Source organism: Coenobita brevimanus, chromosome 52 (assembly GCF_032717465.1).
Source record: "Coenobita brevimanus isolate Jiangsu-jjx chromosome 52, ASM3271746v2, whole genome shotgun sequence".
NCBI classification, from domain to species: domain Eukaryota; kingdom Metazoa; phylum Arthropoda; class Malacostraca; order Decapoda; family Coenobitidae; genus Coenobita; species Coenobita brevimanus.
The window spans coordinates 13,334,340-13,343,462 of NC_137005.1; the positions used below are offsets into that span (position 1 = coordinate 13,334,340).

The 9,123-nt window shown below is 37.0% G+C and overlaps 1 non-coding gene across 1 annotated transcript; it reads left to right on the forward strand.

Annotated features, from left to right (window-relative positions):
• Positions 1–6,385: 6,385 nt before the first annotated feature.
• Positions 6,386–6,504, forward strand: LOC145400566 (5S ribosomal RNA). The gene has a single exon (XR_013897451.1). It is a non-coding gene; the product is annotated as a 5S ribosomal RNA (ribosomal RNA).
• Positions 6,505–9,123: the final 2,619 nt, after the last annotated feature.

Below are 9,123 nucleotides of genomic sequence, written 5' to 3' on the forward strand. Positions count from 1 at the left end.
GAGGTATCATCATCATGAAAGGTGCAGTATGTTGATGTGTTCAGTGAGTGAAACAGTGCTTATATCACTTATAACACTGTGAGAAAACCAATACATTCTTGAACTACATATAAATTCGTACCAAATTAACAACTATATACCTATTCTGAGTGGTTTGCAATAGTTACCGCTACAACAGAAAACGGGACAGCACAGCACGGCTCCAGAGAAGACGGTACCAGGTGTGGGGAGGGGTCACCTGTACAGTTGACTTCAGCTCAGGTGAGCACTTTTTTTTTTGTGAATTACCATTGTTTCTCATAAAAAGCGGAGGTTTTAGCCAAAAAAACAAAACAAAATCGGTCGGGATTGAGGGGAGGGGTCATTGGTGAGAAATTAGTCGGGATGCGGCAGGTTAAATGTAGCGTTCATACAGCTTTGCCATTATGGGTTTCCTGTAAAATGAGTATAGTCTCCTGAATCAGCAGTGAATAAATAAATAAATTAGATAAGTAAACAAGTAAATAAATAAATTAATTAATTAATAAATACTAACAGTTTTAAATAACAAAAGACATCTTAGGATTGAAGGGTTAAGGGAAGTGCCGTTACTGCTGCTGTGCAGCAGACCAAGTCGCCAGTCAATTAGTTCACAGGATTATGACTACCGAAAACGTACACTTCACTGCATTTGACAGGAAAAAACTACCAATGTGTCTGCATTAGTTTAATTTACCATTGGTGAATTAAACTAACTTCATTAAAATTACGTAAAGAACACTTTTTTTTTTTTTTTTTTAAGTTTAGCAGAGTCTCCTGAGAGTGAGGAAAGTGCTGAAAATTATATGCCATTCTTCTAGTTTGAAAAAAACTTCCTAGAGCTGAAAACTTGTCTAAAGATTTCAAGAACAATATAGTGTGCGTGTTGATAAATTAATCCATTCAATACGACGATGTATTTTGCATTACATTCTTGCTATCTCCAGACGATTTCATTCAGCTTTCGACAGATAATTCAAAGGCAGAGGAAAATGCAGCTTTCAATAATTCCATCGCCACTAAAGTGGTCTCGTAAACTGAAAAAAAGTATTTTGTAAGAAAGATGAAATAAGAGTGTTGTTCACAGGCTGGAGAAGTTGTACAAGTTCAAATTTTTTAATTGTTCTTTTTCATACTAGCTTGTCAGTTCCACTTTAATTTTTGCCGCCCTTCCCTGTGCACTTTTTTGCATGAAGGAGGAAACTAAAAGGTAGGCGAGATAGTGCCGAGGGAGGGGAAAGAGTGGAGAGATAGGAGAGGGGAATGATAGACTGATATAATGGGGACGGCGAGAGAGAGAGAGAGAGAGAGAGAGAGAGAGAGAGAGAGAGAGAGACGATGCAGAAAAACAAAAGTAAGGGTGAAATAAAAGTGGAAAAGGAAAGGAGACAGGAAAAAATAAGAATGAGATATATGATGAAAGTGACATGAGAGGAATGAATAAATAGAGTAGGAGGGAGAGGAGGATGGAGAGAAGGGAAAGGATGGGTGGGAAAAAAGGAAAAACATCCCTTAGTAGCAAGAAGAGAGGAAACATTGTACAGACATGGCGATACTTTTAATAGTGCCGGTATTTTCAGTCGAAATTTTTTAACAAGTTCAGGCCATTATTTTCCTCGTAGTCCCTTCACCCGAGGGCATTTATTATTACATTTTTTACTCCTAATGTCAGACGATTTTCACTGGAAAAAAGAAAGACATTTTAAGTGAAGGAATTACGTATAGCATATGCTTAATCCACCATTGCAAGAGGTCTCACTTAAACTAAAACGAGAACAATTAGTAGTAGGATTAAAGGAAAAAATGGCGTCCTCGGGGTAATCATAGTATTAAACCCATAGAGATATTTAGTGCGAATCATTAAACTCACCATATACGTATATCCTGTCTAACTGTGTCGGTGTGTTCCAGCGACTGCTTCCTGCGTACGGTAATGATGTACTGTACAAATATGTGATTTTCATAATCACCATCATCATCATCATCAGTCATTCCCCTCCTCCTCCTCATCATCATCATCATCATCATCATCATCATCATTATTATTATTATTATTATTATTATTATTATTATTATTATTATTATTGTTGTTGTTGTTGTTGATGTTATTGCTGTTGTAACATGCCATCAGGTCAATTAAACACCTCTAAGAGCGAGGCCTCGTTGCCACCTCGCCGCTGCGGGTCCAAAAGGTGTGAAAGCATCACATTCCGTGTTGTTTCCTTTCGGATTTCCACACCCCGACCCACTTCACTGGGGGTGCAAGTGAAGTGAAGTTAAAGCGGCCACGATGGTTGGCAACCAAATGCAGAATACAGTTGAAATATACCATCAGATCGATTAAACATATGCATTTATTATTATGGTGACGATGATGATGATGATAATTATTATTATTATTATGATGATGATGATGATGATGATTATTACTACTACTACTACTACTACTACTATTTTTATTATTATTTTTATGATGATGATTATATTATTATTATTATTATTATTATTATCATCATCATCATAAGCAGCAGCAGCATGATCATCAACGTTGTCGTCGTCGTTGTCGGTTATCCTAACGCTATTTGCAATCAAAAATATTTATATGATTAGGATCCAGGAACATTAAGTGAATACACAAAAGCAAGAGAACTGTCGTCCATATCCGCCAAATGGACCAGGCCTCAAGACTCCCACAGGCAAACTTTCTTCTTTATTTCGTTCTTCTTTTGATTATGTCGCTTTCGCAATTCTTTAAGAGGAGATATCATGCTAGCGTTTGAAATAGATATAAAAAGTGAAGTCTACCATATGCATCTTGATAAATACTTCTTTCACTCATAATAAATGTGTATAAATTAAATTGCCTTCCCATAACAAAGAGTAACATTATTCCCAACACACCCACATGATTTTTTGTTTCATATGGATGTTATCAGGTACAAAGACAAAAATATAAAAGCACTTCCCAATCAATATTCCCCCCTCTCTCTCTCTCTCTCACACACACACACACACACACACACACACACACACACACACACACACACACACACACACACACACACACACACACACACACACACGCCGTCATTAAGCCTCTCACAAACACACAGACTGCAAATACCAGACAAGATAATCCTTCTCGTGCCGCCATGTTCTAATTACGAGCCGAGCTAAGCGAGCGAACGATGATTATTAAGTTTGGAAATAAGCGGCCCGGCACAACCCGGTCTGACCCGATCTGACCGTCATGCTAAGCAGAAGCTAATAACTTTACTCTTATGTGAAATAAAGACAGAATCCTTTATGCATGTGATATATTCATTCATTCATTAAATTCTGTTATCAACTAAAAACTTATCTATAAAGAAGTAAGAACTTCTTGGAATCTCGTTTTTTTCCAAGGGAGTAATCGGCTGTAATAGGTGAACGCATTAGCTAAGAAATCAAATAAAAAGATAATCCGTCATAACATTGTGTTTTGGGGGCATCAGCTCTAGCACTTAAATATCAGAGAGTCCTCTTATTTACATGAACGTTTTTGCTAGGTTTTGGTGGTGACATCACCCATTTCTGGCATTAATCATCTCATTAACAACCAAGTGTTTATATGGCAGATGAACATGGTGCTCGCTCGCTCGAAATGCACTCACAAAGCGAACTTTACTGGTTAGATACTTGACCAAGAGATGGCGTAGAAGGACGAGGGAGTGACAGAGTATAAGGAGGAATTAGTACATAAAACAGGAGGCAAGGAGAGTGGGGTGAAATGAAAAGGGGTTGGGGTGTAAGTGTACGAGACAAGGATTTATAGAAACAAAAAAAGAGAACTGAAAAAAGAACAGTTTTATATGTACAGCAGCTTGAACGAAAGGACACGAAAGTAAGCAATGAGATAGCTGAGAGATCAGGATTAAAGCTGTAATGAGTGACAGTATAAAAGGATAACAGTCATGTAATGGAGAATAAAAAACAAAGAACATTGAAAGTAAAGGAAATAGGAAGCAGCAAGGATGGACAATTTACCAGAAGTGTGCGACAGTAACTTGATAAAAGAAATAAAAAGTTGGATTACTCAGAGAGTGCATTACCCCCTCGTGCAAAATATTGGTTTGAAAGTATCAACAATTGACTCTGCTTTCTGATTTGACCTTCGCTGATTGTTCTCGGAATCAAGTACCTTCAGCGATGATTGGCCCTGAACGCAAAAAGAATGTTTGATTAACATCAGAATGAAACTGTTTAAATCGTCTTTGCCATGGCCTTGATCTAGCACCTTCCCTGTGACGCGACATTTGACTGGTTTCAAGCTCAGTCTTTATTCTCACCTTACTGTGAACACCTCCATAAGGTTTTGTTTGAATTAAACAAAAACTGTTTAAGTTGATCTCACCATGTGACCATGAGCTTGGCCCTATTGCTGTTAAAATGTAGGTCATTCCCTTGTTTGACTCTAAACTCATCCAAGAAAACTGGTTCAAATCAGATAAATATATATTAATTGTTTTTTACACCTGCAACACACAGGTTGACATTATGACCTTGGCCTTTGACCTTGGTCTCTGACCTTTCCATGTGACCTTGATCTTTGAATGATTGTTTTCAACATTAAATCACTTCAAGTCAAATTACCTTCGTTCTTCCTTTGACCTGAATATATTTATATCTATCTATCTATCTATCTATCTATCTATATATATATATATATATGTACATATATATATATATATGTATATATATATATATATATATATATATATATATATATATATATATATATATATATATATATATATATATATATATATATATATTTATGTTTGGCCTACCTCGGACAAATAACTGCATAAGTCGATTTGGCTAAGTCACTGTTTGGCCTAGTCTGTGATGTGACCTTGCCCTTTTGTTCCAAAAATAAAAGGGGACGGGGGTTCTTTATACTCTAGCCTTCGATCTTTCCACAACGTTTGGCTGAAATATGATGAACACTTTTTGAGTAGTTTTGTTCACACACACACACACACACACACACACACACACACACACACACACACACATACACACACAAAAGCTCCTGGATCTCGTGCAAGAGTTTTTCCTAACGCAACATGTGAGGGAAACCACCAGAAAAAGAGGACTCGATGTACCCTCAATGCTAGATCTTATATTTACTAGGCAAGAAAATGATATTGACAGTTTAATATATCACCCTCCATTCGGCAAAAGCGACCATGCAGTACTAAATTGCAACTTCAGGATAGCATATGACTAGTTAACAGCAACGAAAGTTACAAAAAGAACCTAAACTATAAAAAGGGAAATTATCATGACCTAAAGAAGCACTTCTTAAAAATTGATTGGGAACAGGAGCTTAGAGGACAAGATTTAAATGATGTATATAAAAAATTCTGTGAATTTTATGAAATAAGAGTCCAGAAGTACATCCCACAGCACAAAGAAGCAGAAAAGAAAATAAAGAAATGGTTCAATACAGAACGTAAAAAATCTAAAGAAAGAAGAGATTTCTTGTGGAATAGATACAGAAGACACAATAGTGAAAGGGCATATAATAATTACAAACAGGCAAGAAACGATTATACAAGAATAAGGAGGGAAGCCCAAAAACAGTTTGAGGAGGATATCCTAAATAAAAGTAGTGATCAACCGAAGCTATTTTACAGCTACAGTACATCAGAAGCAAAACCAAAGTAAAAGATAAAATACAATCCATTACGGACGAAGGAATCACCTATACACATGAGAAAGATATTTGTGAAGCACTAAATAAGAATTTCCAATCAGTTTTTACAGAAGAAAAAAACTTTGAGAGGGACTATGTGGAACATGCATGCAAACACATACTACCAGATATACAAATATCAGAAAAAGTAATACAGGAGGAGTTAAGTAAATTAGACAGAGAAAAAGCAAATGGTCCTGATGAAATTTCATGTTGGGTGCTACGAGAATGTGCAAAGGAGTTAAGTAAACCATTATTTTTAATTTTCAAGAAATCCTTGAGTCAAGGTAAACTACCTGATATTTGGAAGAAAGCAAATATTGTCCCCTTATTCAAGAAAGGGAGTAGACAAAATCCACTCAACTACCGACCAGTATCACTGAGCAGTGTTGTAAGCAAGGTATTAGAAAAGCCTATAAGAAAATCTTGGGTAAATAATCTAGAAGAACACAATATGATAACAGAAAGACAGTTTGGTTTCAGAAAAGGAAAATTATGTGTTACTACTCTGTTGAGCTACTATGACAGAGTAACAGACACAATACAGGAAAGAGAAGGATGGGTGGACAGTATCTATTTAGATTTTGAAGAAAGCATTTGACACAGTACCACACCAAAGACTTTTATGCCAACAGCCATGCCACGTTGAGTACACCGCTTCCCATCCGATCAGTGAAGTTAAGCAACGTTGGGTCTGGTTAGTACTTGGATGGGTGACTGCCTGGGAACACCAGATGCTGTTGGCATCCCTACGTGTCAAGTGGGGTTGGTGGAAGATTAGTGCCCCTCCCTGTAAAACAATTAACTCTAAGCCCTTGGCCACCCCATTTGGGATACATGGCGTCTGGCAATGGATGGATGGGATGGATGTACCATCAAGGAGGAATTCAAGGCAAACTGTATTGTTGGATGCAAGATTTTCTCATAAAAAGAGAAATGAGAACAGTACTAAGGGGAAATTACTCATCATGGAAAGAAGTGACTAGTAGAGTACCACAGGGCTCAGTGCTGGCACCAATCATGTTTTTAGTGTTATATAAATGATATAGACAGTAACACTGGAAATGAAAGCTATCTAAATATGTTTGCAGATCATGCAAAAATACAAAGGAGAATTACTAACACGGACTCTTGTAAAGAGCTACAAGAAGAATTAAATAAACTTCATGAATGGAGTAATATACGGCAAATGGAATTCAATGTGGATAAGTGTCATGTAATCAAGTTTGGTAAAAGTGGAAAAAGACCTGATTGGGATTATACGTTACGAAATTAAACCCTACACACATCAGAAAGAGAGAAAGACCTAGGTGTGATTATCAATAACAGACTATCTCCGGCTGACCACATCAGTGAGTAGGTACGGAACATGTATACACTGCTTGCACATATGAGAACAGCATTCTCATACATAAATGAAGACATACTATGAAGGATAATAACATTATTCATCAGACCAACCCTGGAGTATGCATCAGTAGTCTGGAGTCCTCATCTCAAAAAACACAGACAAGATCGAAAAAGTTCAAAGGGCCACCACAAGTTGGGTACCAAGCTTAAGGGATGTAAGCTACGAAGAAAGACTAAACAAACTGAATCTACCAACACTACAGGAGAGAAGGAAAAGAGGTGACATGATAATGCTATATAAATGCATATCAGGGAAGGAGAAAATAGACATAAATGATTACTTAACCTATGGGGAAGCATCAGCAAGAGGACATTGTAAAAAACTGCATAAGAAGAGAGGTGATAAAGACGTAAGGAAATTCAGTTTCCCAAACAGAGCAATTGATCAGTGGAATGCACTACCGAATGAAATAGTGTGTGCCAAAACAATTCAGAAATTTAAGGATATGTACGATAAATATGGTGTAAGACACGGGACAGTACGAGCTTGACTCATTCCTGTAAAGATATAATTAGGTAAGAACAATTAGGTAAGAACACACACACACACACACTCAAAAAACAGTCTCCCTAGGACATCATAAACACTGAGAAAATAGTAGTGCTGGATAAAGAGTGAGAAAGCTGGTAGTATTGGAAACAGGAAAGGAGTCATTTAAATTAAATTGTCACAGGAAAAAAAAAAAGCAATAGTCAGACCATGAAAAAAAAAAAAAATGGGCACGAGTATAAAGAGAGCACGAATAAAGAAAGATGAAAGTATGCTGGAAGATGAGGTAAGTCGGACTGATAGTAGTCCTTGACTATACAGTACATTTATTAGGTACAAATAGATGAGGTCTTTGTCTGGTACTGGATTGATTCAGGCTGATGATGATGATGGTTATGATGAATCCATGTAATGGTATGGTAAAGGCTTAGTACAGGTGCTTCTACAGCTACTAGTCACATCATACATGTATATCAAACCACCTTCACAAACACCGGAGCCTTTTGTGCAGCCATTTTTTTCACATTATTCATTTAATCATTTCAGTATGATGATGACTTTGTTTTACCATTTATAATTTAACTTTGTCTAAAACTGCCTTCTATCCATCTTGAATACTGAGTTGTAACAATACAGAAATACTGGGATATGATGCTAGTCACGAAAAAATGCTATGACAAGGATGTAGAACCATAGTATCGGTTTCCTCTCCTACTTACCTACAACAAATAGGATTGAAAAGGTAAAAAATCTGTGCCAATTAAGGCAAAAACATTGTAGTTTATTGTTACAACTACCACTTGATTTCACTCAACCTGCTGTATGTCAGCGCTGTAATAGTGAAGCATTAATGAAGAATATGGCGGACCTTACCCATTCAAAACTGACAACAAACCTGAATAAAACAGAGTGAAAATGACAATAACAAAATGTAAAAGAAGTACTTGGGCTGAAGAAGTTAATCTCATCCATTCAATGATGTCTTTGTTATTCTTGCTGCCTCCAAACAACATTTCTCAGCTTTCGAATTAAATGGGTTAAAAGCAATCTCCCCCACCCCATTAGAGGATTAGGATTTCTCCCACCTGAATAAAATCATCTGACGGTGGCCAAATTTAATATCTGTGTGACTGCTGCCCTCAAAAGTTGTAACCCATTTATAATGATGATGTATTAGCTAATTAGCTCTGACCACTGTCAGACGATTTTATTCAATTTAAGGAAGACCTCTATTAACCCACCGCATCCAGGTGACATGTACAAATGACAACCCAGGGATGTCCAGGTGGCACGTATACATGATCTAGTGTTTTGCAGTATTGTTTGAATATTCCACGCGTTATTTTCACCACACACAGCCACTGGGAACCCTCCTGCATGCATCCAAGCCATGCTCCAGTTACCTGCCTACCTCTGTAATGGATAGACCTAGACAAAAATTTTCCCTGTGTCCAGATCCTTGGTT